The sequence below is a fragment of the Equus caballus genome, chromosome 10 (genome assembly GCF_041296265.1).
Source record: "Equus caballus isolate H_3958 breed thoroughbred chromosome 10, TB-T2T, whole genome shotgun sequence".
Taxonomy (NCBI): domain Eukaryota; kingdom Metazoa; phylum Chordata; class Mammalia; order Perissodactyla; family Equidae; genus Equus; species Equus caballus.
The window spans coordinates 90,461,690-90,478,943 of NC_091693.1; the positions used below are offsets into that span (position 1 = coordinate 90,461,690).

Here is a 17,254-nt window from a genome sequence, read left to right on the forward strand (position 1 = left end):
CAGAGCGGCTCTCAGGCCTTTGCTGGGAGTGAAGACGAAGCCACTATGTCCCTCCTGCCATCTTTGGATAAGAAGCCTAGAGCTAGAGCCTTTAGGGACCACGGAGGAGCCTGCCTCTGTGTGCAGAGGGCAGAGTCGACACCGAGAGAAACAAGGTAGACAGAGAAAAGAGTGAAGAACGAGGTGGGAATGGTGTCGCTGAGCCCAAGGCTCCTCCTCACCAGAAACCTGCACTATTCAGGGCCGAGTTGATTAAATTGAGTTCAACGAGTATTTCTTGAGTGATAATTATGTCCCAGATCCGGCATCAGGCACATGGAAGCCATCAATGCCTGGAACAGACAAGCCCCCGCTCCTGATGGAGATGGAGACAAGCAACGGACAATACACAACCAGTGAACCGACAGAGCGACAGTGTGAGGGACGCCGCGGGGCAGCGAGGGCGGGGGACCAGCAGCCTCTCCTCCAAGCTCATGAGTCCCGTCAGCCGCTGTCCATGACTCGCAAATAAAGCTGCAACACCTTAGACATTTTAAACACGTGTAACACCCCCAGCTCCACAACACACACACCCAGAAGCAGAAATTGTAATCGACTGAAAAAAAAAACAAAGAAAAGGAATGCTAATTAGATTTGTCTAAGATTCAGGAGCGGAAAAAAGCTGTATTTGAATTCAAGATAAAGATTGAACTAATTCATTTTAAAACACAGATCCCCATTTCTGAGCGAGGTGTGGGGAGACTCTCAACGCTTCTGTTTAAATCCTGTAGCACTTTGATATAAATTACAAGCCCTTCCTGAAGCAGCAAGATCCTGTTACTCCCTTTGTTTCTGCATCGTGATTTATGGAAAATGCAGCGTATTGATATTGACAATGCTTCCCATCTTGAGATGTGAGATTCTGTGACTGGTTTTCTCAGGGACCAACTTGCAAGAACTATGGTGTTGTGTGATTGAATTGAAAGCCAGCGAGCAAGAAAGCAAGGACGCGAGGAGGCAAGGAAGAGAGAGAGATAGCAAATTACCTAAATCTAGAGATCTTCTCCCACCCACCTTTCTGAGTCCGTGGCTGGTGGTTTCCTGTAAAGGAAACACTTCATCGACCATCTTGGTTAAGACCGGCATCCCCTTCGTACACCATGTACTGTTGTGTCAAAGAAGAACCCAGCACCGAGGAGCCCAGTGTCTCTGGGCACCAGGACGGCTGTGGATGTCCTGCTCACGCGGCACCAGCCTTGTGTGGACACCTGTGTGGGGCTGTGTGTTTTCAGATCCAACGCTGGACAAACTAAAGCTCTGCTCTGCTAATGACGTTCATGAACACGACTGAATTAGCTGGGTGGGTCTTCACGCACATGCCCTGGGCCTCACCAGTTTCAGGTCCCAGCTCAGACTTTGCCCTGGAGCCTCTGAGTTTAGCCCCAAGAGGCATCGCTGCTGCACCCACAGACCAAGCCCGGGAATGATGGGTGGACAAACACAGAGGAAGGTACTCTGCCCCCCGAAAGTCTTTCCCTAAAACCTAGAGTGACGACAAAGGACCTGGCCCCGCGCAGGCGGACATGCTGAAGTTCGAATGACATTGTTTCTAAATTAGTGAAAAGACACCTTAAATCAAAGGGCAAGGAAAGTGTATTCAACAAATGGCAGAAGAGGACCCCCCACCACTATGATTAGTGCCCACCGGCTGAGCCCAAGGACACGCGTGTAAACGCAGACCCATAATCTCAATCACACAGGAGAAGGAATCTAATCGGATATGAGCCAAGAACAAACAGTGGAATGTGTCCTGGATCCCGGCGTGCCGGCTCTGCGAGTATAGGGTCAGTGTCCCCAGGGGGAGCGTGTCAGACACGAGCACACGAAAACGTTGAAGGACGTGAGATGAACACAGCGACATCTCAATAGAGGGGAACCTACAGGGAACACAGTGATGCCAATCTAACATCACTACAACCCAAGGAGCCTATAAAAAGTGATCAGGAAACATGAAGATTGCAGAACCAAGTGGGCAAAGGACACGAGACAATTCATATTAGCGTAAATATAAATGAATAAAAAGAATAGATGAAAAATGTGCATCTCACTACTTAATGAAGGCACAACGGAAACAGCAGGAGCCTGTCTCACGCTCCGGTCAAGTACTTACAACATTTCCTCCAGGAGCTCCTAGTAGAGGGAACCTAACAGAGGAAGTGACCTTAGACTGAACTGTGCGCATGTGTGCAGGTGATCAGAAGACGGGATGGCAGAGGAAAGACTGTCCCAGCAGAACGAGCAGCGTATGCAAAGGCCCAGAGCAAGAAGCTGGCCCAAGAACCTGGGGGCTCCCAGGGCTGGAACAGGGTTCAGGGGGCAGCAGGAGCTGGGGGGGACAGGCCTGTAGGCCGTGTGTAGTTTAGATTTTGTCCCGAGGGCAATGGTTTGGTGAATTATGCCACATCCATCGCATGAAAATATAAGCCATCAGGAGAACAGTCTGTACCTCATTCCATCATCTGAGGAGACTCAAAAGCATCGAAAAGGTAGTTTCACTCTCTGCACCTCCTCACGGACACAGAAGTCTCCAGATCCAGGCCCGGCTTTCCATCCGCTCAGGAAACTCCCACCCTTCCTGTCTCAGTTAAGAGCATCTTTGTGTTCCAAGTGGCCATGAGGAGAACCCAAGCTTCTCTGCGGGATGTTAGGACCCAGCAGGAACCAATTAGAGCTGCCCTCTGGGGAGAGAGGAGAGGAGGTCTTCCAGGGGGGAGAATGGCTGTGAGGGGACTGTCAGGACCACGTCCTGCACCCATCAGTGCACACGGCAGGACAGGGCCAGCTCCTGAAGGCGCCGTGAGGGCCTTCGACTGGCACCGAAGACCACAAGCCCACATCCCGGGTTTGGCCTGTGTCAGGCTCCAGGGTGTGTGCGTGTGTGTGTTTCCCGGTGTGTCTGTGTGTGTTTACGTCTCCAGGAGAACCATAGAGCCATCGCAAAACATGAGGGAGGTTAACTTTTCCCGAGAACCTTGGTCAGTGTGGTGGAGACAGGCTCCGACTTAGAAACAAAGAAATGTGCTATCCAGGCAGCACGTTCACAGAAGAAAGAGACTATGTGTTTCAAATAAGATAAACATTACATAATCAACAGTAAGTTTACTCATGAAGAGTATGTAAAAACAAAAATTAAGCAAAAGAAAAAAGTGAATAACAAACTGTATAAATAACGTCAGCTTTGCTCTAAGTGCACACACACAGTCAACAAAAAGCGGGAGCACTGTCTCCCCTGTTAATGGTGGTTCTCTCTGAGTGACATTGTTTCCTCTGCTTTAATGCGTTTTCCAAATAGCTGGATAAACATATTGTACTTTTATAAATGCTTATTATACGTTGTAATCATTTTGGAATAAGATCTTAAGAGAGTAGGCCTGGTTCAGTGTCTGGCACACAGAGGCAATGTGTAACTAATATTCAACAGTTAACGAAGCTAATGGACTCCATTCAACAGTGAGCACAAATTGTTGGAACTGTTCAAATGTTGTGACCTTCATAGCATGCACAAGCCCCGCTGAGTCTGACCGACCCATCGCTGTCCTTGTAGTTTTCCCGTGGGGGCACCATCTGCCACTCACAGCCCATTGACGATCCCTTCCCTCCTCTGCTGTCGACAAGCAGAAGAGAAACTAGAAAGCACCTTATTGCTTTAAAATCTTCGCATCTTCAGTCTTGCCACCGCTGATTGTTTAGGCCTTAGGAGTGGGGGCGTGTATTTCCACTCTCTTTTCAGAAAAGATTCCAAGTCATGCAGAAATTCAACCAAGTGAATTAAGAATTGTCTGTCGAGTCGGTCAAGGGCTCTGCTTCCCGTGCTTTAACCTGAGCTGAAGACAAAAAGCCGCAGGAGGACACGGCTGTCGTCGGCCGCAGCTGACAGCTGGAGATGTCTGCGGGGTGGTGGGGACAATTCAGCAACAGGAAACGGTGCTCGCTGTGCTTGCCAACAGGCTGTAACCCGAGAGAGCTGTTCTGCAGGAAATCAAGATCAGAGCGCGAGCAGAAGACCGTCCTCAGGCACAGAGCCGTTTGTGGCGACGAGCGGTGACGTGAGGCTGGGTTTGTCCCAAGTCTGGCGACTGGAGGGCTTTCTTCCCCCAAAACAACCTCGTTGTCAAGGCTGCGCGGTGCTCGCTGTGGAAGCGTGTCTGTCATCAGGAGCACAGCGGGCAGGGGGCCTGTGTCATCTGCGGCAGACCCGTCGATGAGCTCTTCCCCGGGAAAAGCCAGGCCACAGCCGCCTGGGGCCACACATGATGCACCAGGCCGGTGATGCAGGCAAAGACACACCGGCGCCCATCAGGCTCCACGGCAACAGGGCCGCTGGCCAGGCCAGAGGACACCGGTCCACCAGCAGGAGGGCTCCTCCGCGACCCGAGAGGTTTTCAAGAGTAGCACGTCAGCAACAGTGCCTCAGCCCTTTGATTTAAGGCGTCTTTTCACTGATTTAGAAACAATGTCATTCGAACTTCAGCATGAGTGGGACTCCTCCTGGTGTCCTCTCTAAGACAGGCAGGACAGCCTGATGGTCTAGAGCATGGCTCTGGAGCCAGAAAACCCAGATTAAAATCCTGACTTCACCCCAAGCTGTGTGAGCTTGGGCAAGTTGCTTACCTTCTCTGTGCCTCGGTGAGGATGAAATTAGTTCATTAGAATGGTGCCTAGTGCCCCAGAGGAGCCTTTAAATTTCAGTCATCATTAATTCCAGCATTGCTGCTCAATTTAGGGAGAGGAAAGTCCAGGTGGTGAGAGCCCTTTGCTTCAAATTTGGGGTTTCACATTTAACCCTGCAGTCTTGTGTCCTGGGAGCAAGCCCCCGCTTGGATGGAAGATGAATCAGGTACCCAACCTCCCTCAAGCTAGCATTTAGACCATTGCCAGTCCCCGGAGTGTCGCTTGCTTCCTCAGTTAATCCCACACACACGCGGTTACGTCTCCTGAAAAGATGAACAGTTCAGACTGGTGTCCTGTAACTGCGTGTGGGTGCTCGGTCTGCCCTTGGATTTTCATTATCTCCTTTCCAAGTGTGATTGCTGCTTATGACCTTGAACCTTGCCAGGGACTGTGGCAGGGACCGTCAGCGACCAACACCCAGAGGCAGGGGCACCTGAAGCCAAGCTGAGGGAGGAGCGTGAGTACACACGCATCCAGAGAGGGGGCTTGTTCCCCACACAGACTCTGAGAGCCCACCGTGTCCCGAGGACACATGCAAACTTAACTGCGCACGTGGGAATGGGGCAAGGTTCACTCTCGAAGCCAGTGAAATGAGGTAATCCGTAACCACAGCCAGCAGCGGGATATTGCCTGGGAAGGACTCTGCTCTCCCTCCTCCAGACCAGCTTGAGTGACTCTCCTGGAATGGCAAAAAAGAGGGAAGAGAGAGGGAGAGAGCTGTTGTGAAGGTTTCCAGATTAGTGCAGGCAAAGCCTGAGAATTTCCCTGGGAACTTTAAGTCGTTACGACGGATGCCCCTCTCCTCTGGGACCGTTCCCATCGCATGGCTGCTGGGTGAGAAGCAAGGGGAGGCAGCCGCTTGTCTTTCTGACCAGCTGTAAAGATGCTGAGAGATGCATGTGTATTTATGTATCATATATTATATACGTGTACACATGTATCTATTTAAAGCCACACAGTCACATATATCAAAGGGATTAAAGATACATTGTATACTTCTTCATCCTTTTTCCAGGACAAGGCTTCATTCAAACTAAAAATGCAATTATTTGATCATTCTTCCTTGATGCTCTTCAGGGACAAAGCTCTATAACCACCATCAGGGATGGTTTACACTATAACCACCAGGAAATTCTCTCTCTCTCTCTCTCTCTTTTTAATAACCTCTGTTTGTCTTAGGACAGTTTCAGATCTCGAGTTGTAATGAGTTCAGAGTTGTCACCCAGAGTTCCCATCTCCACGCCCGGCCCACTCTGCTACCAGAGTGTACGAGTGTGGTGAATCCACATGGATACCTTCTTCCTCGACGGTGCTCTGATGTCCTCTTTCTGTCCCAGGACGCCAGGCAGGACACCACATGACATTTAGTTGTCACGTCTCCTTAAGCTCCTCTTGGCTGTGACGGTTCCTTGGACCCCCCTGTTCTGATGACCTTGACGGTTTTGAGGAGGACTGGACAGGTATGTTGTCGACTGTCCCTCGGTTGGTATTTGTCTGATGTTTCCCTCATGATTAGACCAAGTTAATGTATTTTTGCAAGGAGGACCACAGAGGTCAAGTGCCACTATTGTGTCACATTAAGGGTCTGTACTGTGAGCCGAGTCGCTGCCGGCAGGACGCCCTTTTCAATGTCTGAAGTGCTTCCCTTTGTTAGAGCGGTGCTTCTCAGTGTGGTCCCAGGTCAGCACTGTCAGCATCACCCGGGGACTTGTTAGGAACACACATTTTTGGCCTGGTCACAGACCTGCTGAATCAGACACTCTGGAGGTCACAGACCTGCTGAGTCTGACACTCTGGGTTGGCACAGCCACCTGTGTCTGAACAATCTTCCAGGGTTTCTGACGTAGGGCAAGTTGCAGAACCACTGTGTTGTCTGGCACATTTGGCTCAAGGTATGGAAAAGAACACCCTCACTGCTCTCAACCTCTCTGGCTTTATGAACACCTGTCCCCAGACACCATCCCCAGAGACTCTGACTTAGTTGATTTGTGGGGAGCTTATTAAAAAGCTCCCAGGTAAGTGGGAGTTAGACAGGGTGGAGGGCCCCTGTGTCCTGCCCTCCCTCCCTCTTCAACCCACACTCTCCAAGCCCCTCGGCCACTCCTGCCTTCCCCCTCAGACTTCGGGAGAACGGATCAATGAGTAGCCTGATTTCTTAGAAAACATCAAATAGGATTTAATACTATAGAATCTCAGAGTTGGTAATAGCCATAAAGGTCAACTAGCTAAGTGGTTTTAAAACTTTTTTTTTGAGCAGGTCTCTTTCTTCAAAGGAAATCCTATGGGGAAACCCAGTAAGAAAATGTGAGCAAGCAGGGCTGCTGAGGGAAGGGTGGGGGACTTGAGGGGCTGCTCGTCCTCCTGGCACAGCTGGGCCATCACCAGCCCCACTTGCCATTCCTGGGGGATGGTCGTCCACCTTCTCCTGATCACCCCCAGCGATCAAAGCTTCTTGACCACTAAGCCACTTCCATTTTCAGTATAGCTCAAACTCTCAAACATTCTTCTTTCCTTCTAGCCCAAATCTGCCTCCCCATCACTTCTTCCCTCTGGCACGCAGCCATCTCTTCTTCCTGCTCCTTAGCTGACTCGAGCCTTCTCACCATCCTGTCTGCTTTCTTTTCAGAATGCTCCATTGTCTGGAACCAACATAAGTCATAGCAGCACAGCTTGTACAAGCTGTTTTTGTAGGCTGAATGCAAAAACTGTCAGTGCTGACTTGATATAATATCAAATTCTTTTTGCCCAAAGTAATTAAAATCACAGGTATCTATCGCTTCATAACCCAACAGAGTAAGTCTTGTTTCCCCTTGCAGCATCTGGGAGAGATGGCACAATCTCTCCCACCTTTCCCTAAGTGGACTTGGCCGTGGTGAAGGGAGCAGCTTTCGCTTCCCAGCTGGGATGCTGGCCCTGCACTGGCTGTAGGAGAGGCGGCCCCAGTGACAGTTCTGATGAATGACCCTAGCAGCTCCACCCAGACGGCCCAGGTCTTCATTTGGTGGGGACTCCTACACCCGTCAGCAAACAACTGAGCTGCACAAAACACGGGCTGCAGAGAGTGTCAAGGTCACCAGCCTCCAGGTGGCCCCTCCTGAACCCTCGTCACCAGTATTTCCTGAATGGTGTTAAGGTCGTATAGGCCAGGAGCCAGGTAGTTTTGCTCCAGAGGGTGGGGCAGAGCACACCCGGACGAAGCCGGTGACGATTGCTCACCTCCACCAGGCCGAAGAACAGACCTCAGTGGTTCCTGTCTCCATTCCTAACCCTGCCCTCTTATTAGCTGACTCCTAGCCATTCAGCCCAAGGAGCACAGAGGGGATAATGTCTGCACAGGCTCTGGAGTCTGGGACACGGGGAGCCTCAACCAGCTGCCGGGCCGCAGAGCGTCGCTGAGACAGACACAGGAACTGCTGAGAGCTCCCCTCGGGCTCACGTGCGCCATCCTTGATTGGACCCTCAATTCTCTCCTGTAATTATTTCGTTTTTCCTTACTTAACTCGCTACCCTAAGCCCCCAACAGTGTTTCAGAACCTCCTTCCAAAGCCTCACTTTTCTCCTCCCTGAAACAAGGATAACCGTAGCATCTGCCTCGTCAGGTGTTTCGAGTGTTAAATGAAATAATGGACACAAGGCCCTAAGATGTGGTTTTGTAAGAACCTGACAAACGCTGCTATTATTCCTGTATCGTGTGTGTGTTGTTATATATGTATTACTTATGCTGTTGTTCTTTATCATGTATATGTTATTATATGCTATGTATGCTGTTATTATTATGTAAAGTTAATAATAATAAAATAACAAAATAGTAATTGTATTATTTTCTACTCAGAGTCAAGAAACATTTTTTTAGTGCCAACGATAAGCCTGCTATGGTGACAGGCACTGGCATTTTAGGACATTAATCAGACACAGTGTTTGTTCATCCACAGGGAGAGCAGTGTGGACTGCTTTAGAGTTGACATGATACTTTGATATAAACGCTCGCAAGACCCCAGCTCTCTCCCTCCCGCCCCCGTCTCCTGGCCTTTTCCTTCCTTCCTGAGATCGAGGCAAGTCTACAGAAGCCCTTTGGTGTTCCCCTTCACCCCTGAATTTCTCCGTGTCATCGAGGCTCTTGCTGTCCTCTTGTCACACAGACCCCATCCGCCCGGCTCCTCGGCCTGCCGCCCCGCCCAGTGTGGTGCTCCCCCCCTCTGAGTGCTGTAGCCCGCAGGTTTTAAATTGGGCCTTTGCTCTTGAAGAAATTAGAACAGAGCTGAAGCAACAGGAAAAAAAAAAAAGAAAGAAAGAAAGAAAAAAAACAACCTGCAAGATAGTTCATAACAAGTGCTGTATGAGTCATTCAGGAAAAAAAGTGCCACAGCCCTCAGCAGAAAAGAACCGCTGAGCTCCACTGACAAAGCACCATTCCCGACAGGAGCAAAGTGGCCTCCCCAAAACCTGGTAATCATATTAATAACACTTTAACATCTCACAGTCTTTACAACGTCACAGAAATTGTTTCCTTTAAGCCATTTAACTCAGTGAGGAAGGTTGAGAAACATTCTGCCCCGTTTACCAAGGAGGAACTGAGGCTGAGAGCCAGGCGGGCAGCTGCAGATGCAGCAGGCAGGACCCGGGCTCTCCAGAGCCCCTCCCCACTTTTCCTCCCGGGGGTTGACATCTGTCCGTACGTGCCAGCACTAGGCTGGGAACTTAGCGCTGTTTTCCCACTTGGCCTTCACACCCTGGAAGGTAAGCCTCTCACCTGCATGTTAGACAGGAGGATAACCTTCGAGGAGGGGTTGGGGGAGCAGGAGCCTGTTAAGTAACTGGCACTAAGTCCCACTGCCAGGAAGCCACGAGCTGGTGTACAAACCAGGCTCACAAACCCAGGTTCCGAGTCTTCGACCACTGTACTCCTCGTGGGTAATGACTTTTGCTTGTGAGAACAAAAGATAACACAAAGCATGAGGACTAAGTCTGGAACAGGTGGCAGTGGCAGCAGCTGAAAATAGACAGGACAGCCCTGGTTAGGCAGGTTGTCCATCCCAAGACCGGCCGGGTGCAGGATGGGGAGGAGAAGCCCCTCCCCCTAATGGCCGGAAATACTCAGCTACTTTCATAAACACGAATCCCTAAGTGACTTAGGAAAGGAAAGTGGTTTAGTTAGATTATCCCTCCATTTGTATGCTCTCTGTGATCACACGAGACCCTCTCCTAGACACTGCAGTGACCAAGGTGTGTGGCAGGGGCCTGTATGTCCATTCGGACCTGTCACTCATGTAGATGATCCCTAACAAATGACCTGATGGTTTATGTTTTTCAAATAAATTCAATTCTTTACGTTACATTAGACATCTTCAAAAAGCACCTTAATTAATTTGAAGCACAGGGTGTTAGCAAAAATCTCATTCAAAGAAAAACTGTAAGGATGTTATGAACTGGTTTAAAGAATATGTATTCAACGAAATATATAAAGATAACAATGCTCAATACAGTGTAGGAAAGCTTATGGCAGATACTTGATATGGCAGCCTTTTTGGAATTTCAAGTTTAGAAATAGTTCAATGGGTTGGATCTCAAAACTCCACAGCACGACTAAATAAATTTCTACTGGGTGTGCTGTACTTTTATGAGGATTTCTTCCTTTTTCTCCCTTTGTGTGTTCAGGCCGACCTGGGTGATGACTATGACTCAGACGATAGATTGACTAGTTGTGGTTTGAAGGGTATGCTTCAGAATTCTAATCTCTTTTGTCACAGACCATCCCTGGGGATTCCAAAATGTTACTAGCCTTAAAGGAACTCCCCTTCCTCAATGACCACAGCTCCCAACAAGAAATGAGCAACTTCTGGTAGTGAAAACGGGACATATAACTAAGAGTAAAACCAAGTGAAGAAAACTCTCTCTGAAACGCACTATTTACCATATTAGGAAAAGATGCATGGGAGACAGACTCAAGCTTCATAAGAAGTAAACTGGATTAATTCTATGAAAACCTTATTAACCAAAGATTTTTGTATTATTACTTTTCACCAATATTTCAATTCTCCAATATTGGAGAGGAGGAAAGAGAGGATAAATTATGACTGATTACCCCACTTTTTGAGATCAGACACAGAGAAAGCCATCATTCCTGGGCATTATTTAATCAAATTCAAGTCTGACCAACATTTACAAATACCTACCACATGCCCCCTGTGTTAACAGGTCCTGGGGAGTGAGCAATGCTAGCTCTGTGCCTCCAGGAAGCTCCTGTCTGTGGAGGAGTTCATCCTACGTTCACACAGCTTTGGACACCTATGATCAGAGCTGTTAGGGTCTTCGAGCTGCTAAGCGCCTTGCTCCGTCCTCAGAATGAATCAGTGAGAGGACCAGCGACACTCGGAGTCCAGTGCTTCCTCACGGCAGACTTCCATTTGTGGTTTCATACTTGCTTTTCTTAATCCATTTCAGGTAGGGACATATTCATGTGTTAATAATACTATACGTACAATGCATGTATCCCGGAAAATACAACATACTTGTTTTCAACCCAGAACCGTAACTCTCAAAAAGTAGGAGACAGATTTAGATCAAAAAGGAGCCTGTCTAAAAATCAAGAGGGCACTAGTCAGAAAATCATCAGATGGCCAAAGTTTTGGTTGATTCAGGCTGAAGTTCTCCGGGTGTGCCTTAGCGTCAAAACACAGAACGCACAGACTGAGACAGTTCACGGGTCTGTGCAAAGTGTTCTAGAAAGAGTACATCTTTTATAAAATGCTTGAACTTTTCAGATTCAAACTTCCCAAGTGGAAGAGGAATTAGGGACTTTTTTAAGGGACCGAATGACTCAGCTTGACTATCCGACTTCATTCCATGAGTGTTTAAAAAGCAAATAAACAAAACAAGACACGCACACAAAAACCTGCCTGGTTGTGTAGTTAGGTAATACACTGAAAACTTTCATGGAGTTTGTAAATCTGTAAATTATATCAAGTAGTGGCATGTGGAATGTGATACCGAATTTTCTATTTCCTTTAACTCCCCCACAGTGACAAGCAGTCTCACTCCCATCACAGACACTCACACTGTGCATGTGCTCATGAATGGAAGAAAGGATGAATGAATGAATCAACCATGGCCTCTGTAGGCGCAGATGTACGTGTGGGTACACGGGCCGGAGGGTTTGTGGACTTCACCTTCCAAATTCCCCCTCGGGAAATTACAGTGAGCCAGCTCAATGCTCTGGCTGCTTACGAGAATCACCAGGGGCCAAGCATCAGAGAGGCCCGTTCCCAGCCCTTTGTGCTGGCGAGCCTGATTCCAGAGGAGGCCAGGAGTCTCCTCTGCTGACAAGAAGGCCCTGCCGATTCTCGCTACCAAGAGAGATAGGAAATCCCGGACCAATGGAGCCACGCTGCTCTGTTGACAATATTGTGTTTGTCCGGTGGAGGTTCTGTCTTTATTCTGGGCAATCCCGACGGCTTTTTAGGCCCCATTCTAAACCTTCCTACATCTTCCTCTCTGGGCGTCTCTTCTGCTCCCCTAGATGACTGCCCGGTCCCCATCTACATCCCTAGCCTGACTCTCCAGTGGTTCCTCATGGTCAGAGTAATACACGTTCATTTCAAGAACTTCTAAAACCTTGGAGAAAGGAAGCAATTTTATCATTTTAATGGACTTCAGGAAAATTTAGAAAAAAGAAACCAAAAACTTGAGGAACTGAAAATGTTTGAGGCCTGAGTCAGGGAATATACCAAAGGAACAGACCCCAAAATCTGTTGTTGACACTTCCTCCAGACTCACTTATAAATTACTTGCACACTTCTACTTCAGAGGAGGCTATTTTCTGCTGTGACCAAAGTTTTCGGGTGCTGTGGATGGTATTCACGTACTCTGAGCATGGCTGGAGGGATGTGTGAGTGTGTTCCTCCCACCAACACGGGACCATGTGAAGGAGTGCACTTGTTCCTTCGTTATCACTCACTCGATAACTCACCAAATGCAAGTGCCTGCTCTGTGCCATGTGTGACTCTGTGAGCCAAAGACCAGCAAGAGGTCATCCTCACCCTAACTCACAGTTAACTGGAAAAACAGACACATAATCAAGTAACTACGCTACAATATGATAATAACATTCAAGGCGTACGTAAGATGCTATGAAAACAGGAAAATGCATTGTGGGTATGGGGGTCGCCTTTAGGGAGGAGCTGATAATTTTTTTTTGCAGTTTTGTATCACTAAGTCTGTCTTTAATTGTATAAACAATGTAACATTATTAAGGAAGACGTTTTGTCACCACTTTGCATGTTAACAACTTTCCTTTTCCTTTGTTTCCATCCAGTCTTTGTCCCTGTGATCTGAAAAAATGCACACATGTATGTGTATATGAAGTACATATATGTGTTAGACCATATAAAATATATATATATACACAACATGTATTGGTAAAATACATATTCACATTTATGTATATATATTAGAATATATACATTAGAAAGTGGAAATCTTAACATCTACAATTGTGTATTCCAAAATCTTGCATACATTTGACTGATGGAAACCTGAAATATGTTTTCCTATAAAAACAAAATTATTAAAAGTTGTTAGCTTTCCTGGAATAGCCTATTAATACACAACACTCTATTGCTATACTGTCATAGTTGTATGGTGATAGAGTAATTGGGTAGTAATTAGAAAAATATATTGTTTTTCTAATAAATTTCTCTGGTAAAAAAGAGAACAATAAAATTATTTTAAAATATTCTTTAAATGTATTCCAAATGCTCATCCTTGGGGCAGGAATTTATTAGATAGCCCGTGGCTGGGTAAGGGAGATATGTCAACCAGATGCTGGTGGGATGGGCAGTTCTGTTCCCTCTGATAACATGACAGCTGGGGGCGTGAGCAGCTGAGCCCAGAGCTGGTGGAAGAGAGAGGAGAGCAGCTTGCTTCCTAATTTGGAGACGGAGGGTCTCCCCTGTGATAGGGGCAAAGATGAGCAAATACAGATTGAGGTCGACCTGGGCTAAGTGGGAAACTAGCCTCCTGAAAAGCTGGGTCTGTGCGCAGCAGAGCGGAGAGAACAAGCAGGCCAGCGGGCAGGTCCCCGCTCCAGACGGCTGGCTGGCATGAAAATGTTTGCCCTGCCTGCTGGCATCTACAGCAGGAAAAAACAGAATGACTGATGCAAGGCGTCCCCCATACTCTGGATCGGGGACCTGGGACCCCGGAACCTACTGATCATGGAATACCGTCACCCCACAGCACTTTGGCTGGACAGGAATCGTCATTGCTGTGGTGGCCCCAGGCATCTGAGGAAGGGCACCCACGGAGGCCACAAGGGATGGCCAGCCTTCCCACCTCATTGCTACGTATATCATAAGCATGTATCAGGTGTCTTTGAGGTAGTTGCAAATTTGATATCTCAATAGAGGTTACATCTATAGATATGTACTTTGGATGTGTTTTCAGAGATATTTGTGTACAAGTCAACTTCATTGAAGACCAAAGCTTTAAGACAATTAAATTAAAAGGCATCTCTTTATTCCACAAATGTCCTACTATACCAGTTCAACCGTGAATCAAAAAATATATGTAGGCATATATGACGAATAATCCATTTGTCTAGAACATAGCATAAGTGAAGAAAGCAGGTGGAAAGTTAGGTTGGGACTATGCTGTAGATGGACACGAAGCTTTGCTAGAGAAGCCTGTGAACTGATTTGGTAGGCAATAAAAGGAATTTCGAATTACACTTTTATAAAATTATAATACTAAGTCATGATCACAGTACCAAATTCAAACAATAGACTTTCTTACTGATCCTTCCAAAAGCTTTCTGTACCATCACAGTCTTTGAGCAGAGGCTCCAGGTGATCAGAACTGGTGTTTCAGGAAGATCGCTTCAGAGGTAACGTGACGGCTGGGTTACCAAGGAAAAGAGACGACGGAGGTAAAGTCAAAGATGTCACCATAGGAGAACTGACGGGGCTCGGTGACTGGTCAGTGGCGTGCCATGGAGTGAGGAGCGCTGACTCCCAGGATGCAAGTCCACGTTGAGGGGGCGCTGTGCTCCCGTTGGCTGGAACATGGAAGCCCCGAAGAGGGAAGTTTATAGATTTGTTTTTGAATCGTGGTGAATTCGGGGTTCAGTGAAACCCTCACTTGGAAATACATAGCAGGCCAACCTGGAGCTCAGGACGAGGCTGAGGACAGAGAATAAGGCTTGCAGCTCATGCTGGAGATCACAGGTGAAGTCTCTGGGATGGGCTGTGCAGCGTTCCAAAAGACCACTTCCCAGAGGACAAACGAGAAGCGAGTGAAGGAAGAGGAGCCGGAGCGGGAGTGACCAGAGGGTAGGAGGAAAGCCAGGGCAGCACGTTCTCCAGACACCAGTAACAGAGAGAATGGCAAGGAAGGTTCATCAAGTGCCACAGAAATGTCGGGGCCATGGGGCTTGGTCATAAAGAGGTCACTGGCACACTTGGAAACAGCAATTTCAGTAGAGCAACGGGTTAAAAGAACATGGGACATCCAGCATTCAGAGGAGTTTGACAGTGAAGACAGACAGACTCACTTACTGGTTTATTCAGTTGCTTATTCACTCATCCATCAATCGATCCAACAGATAAATAAAATAAACTGCTTCTGCACAGCCACAGTGCTAGACGTGGGGAGAGGTTTCTCTCAGGGAGCTTACATTCTAGTGGGACAAAAGTGAGTTAGCAGAAAAATAAAATAACACTGCTGTGATGAGTGCAATTAAGAAAATAATTAAGGGGCTGGCTCCGTGGCCGAGTGGTTAAGTTCGCGCGCTCCGCTGCAGGCGGCCCAGTGTTTCGTTGGTTCGAATCCTGGGCGCGGACATGGCACTGCTCATCAGACCACGCTGAGGCAGCGTCCCACATGCCACAACTAGAAGAACCCACAACGAAGAATACACAACTATGTACCGGGGGGCTTTGGGGAGAAAAAGGAAAAAATAAAATCTTTAAAAAAATAAAAATAAATAAAAAAAGAAAAGAAAAGAAAATAATTAAGTATGAGCCAGCCCTGATGGCCTAGCGGGTAAAGTTCACACACACTCTGCTTGAGGGGCCCATGTTCAGTTCCCGGCGCAGAACCACACCCCTCCGTCAGTAGCCATGCTGCGGCCTCGGCTCACGTAGAAGGGACCGACAACTAGAATACACAGCTATGTGCTGGGCTTTGGGAAGGGAAAAAGAGGAAGAGAGGAAGATTGGCAACAGATGTTAGCTCAGAGCGAATCTTTCCCACCAACAATAAAAATAAAATAAAATAAATAAATAAATAAATAAACAAAGTAAATGGGAGTGTGGGGTCAGGGATGGGCGTGGAGGATGATTGGCGAAGAGTTGAGGGAGATGGGCTTGTTTTGTTTTAATAGGAGAGACGGAGCCCATTTGTAGGCTAGAAGGAAAAGTCAAGGTAGAAAAAGAAACCAAAAGTGGAAGGTAGGGGAGCAGTAACTTATGGGGCAAGAACAGGAGAAACGGGGCTGAGTTAGATGCGGGGCACCAGCTGACATGAACCTTGGAAAGGATCAGGGGCAGGCTTGAGGAGACAGGGGGCATAAAGATTTTTCTCTGGCAAGAAGGGAGCAGAAGGAGACTGAAGGGTCCCAAATGGGAAGTCACTGTCAATCAGGTAGACCAGACAATCTTTTGCCCAGATATCGGTCCAGTCTGGTGACCTTCTCTGAGCTGCCACTGCAGGTCAGGAGCCGTGCAGGCACCAAGTGTGAGAAGCAGAGTGATAACAGCTGCTGTCTTCAAAGGGCTTGTGACCATGGTGAAGAAGCAGGAGCTGGAAACAACTGCTGCTCCAAAGAAGAATCACTGCTCTGACAGAAGGACGCCCAGGGGCGTGGGGGCGTGGGGGCAGGAAAGATCAGGACCACCATGCAGGAGGGCGAGAAAGCGAGGCGGCAAAGGCTTCCGTAACTTGTGAGCTGAATCTCTAAAGATATCCAGCGTCTGGGAAGTACGTGGGTGGAGAAAGACACTCCCCACAGAGGAGCCAGGCACCCGGAGGTCCACCACAGCAGGTGGGTGAGAGGAAGGAGGCCGATCGAATGGACACAGGGTGGGGCCAAGGGTGGGAGGCGGCAGGAGAGGGAGGAGGCGCACCTGAACAGAAAGGTCGGGAGGTAGGCGAGGCCAGCCCAGCCGGCCCTCTGTGTCTGCAAGCAGGTTGGACTTCCTCCTACAGGTAACGGGAGTCATTGGATAGTTTAAAGAAAGCAATGACTAGGCTGGATTTCGTGTCTGAAGAATGTGGAAGAATGATTGGAAGAATTCCAGATAGAAGCAGGGAAACCAATTACGACAAGGAAAGCGATGACACTCTGGGTCTGACGAGCAGCTATCAGGAAAGAGAGAGGCTCAGAGGGCAAGTCAGTGGTACTGGTCCACTGTCTGAAAGCGAGAGGGAGGACAGGAGCCCAGAGGAGTCCCGGGTTCCTGGCACAGGAGCCCGAGAACGGTGCCAGTCCCTGAGATAGCAAGCTGATGTGGTGGACAGCAGGCTTGAGGGTTAGGACGATAAAGTCTGA

The 17,254-nt window shown here is 48.1% G+C and overlaps 1 long non-coding RNA gene across 1 annotated transcript; it reads left to right on the forward strand.

The window, feature by feature from the left end:
- Positions 1-5,897: 5,897 nt before the first annotated feature.
- Positions 5,898-8,525, forward strand: LOC138915873 (uncharacterized). The gene is made up of 2 exons (XR_011422274.1): positions 5,898-6,170; positions 7,527-8,525. It is a non-coding gene; the product is annotated as an uncharacterized lncRNA (long non-coding RNA).
- Positions 8,526-17,254: the final 8,729 nt, after the last annotated feature.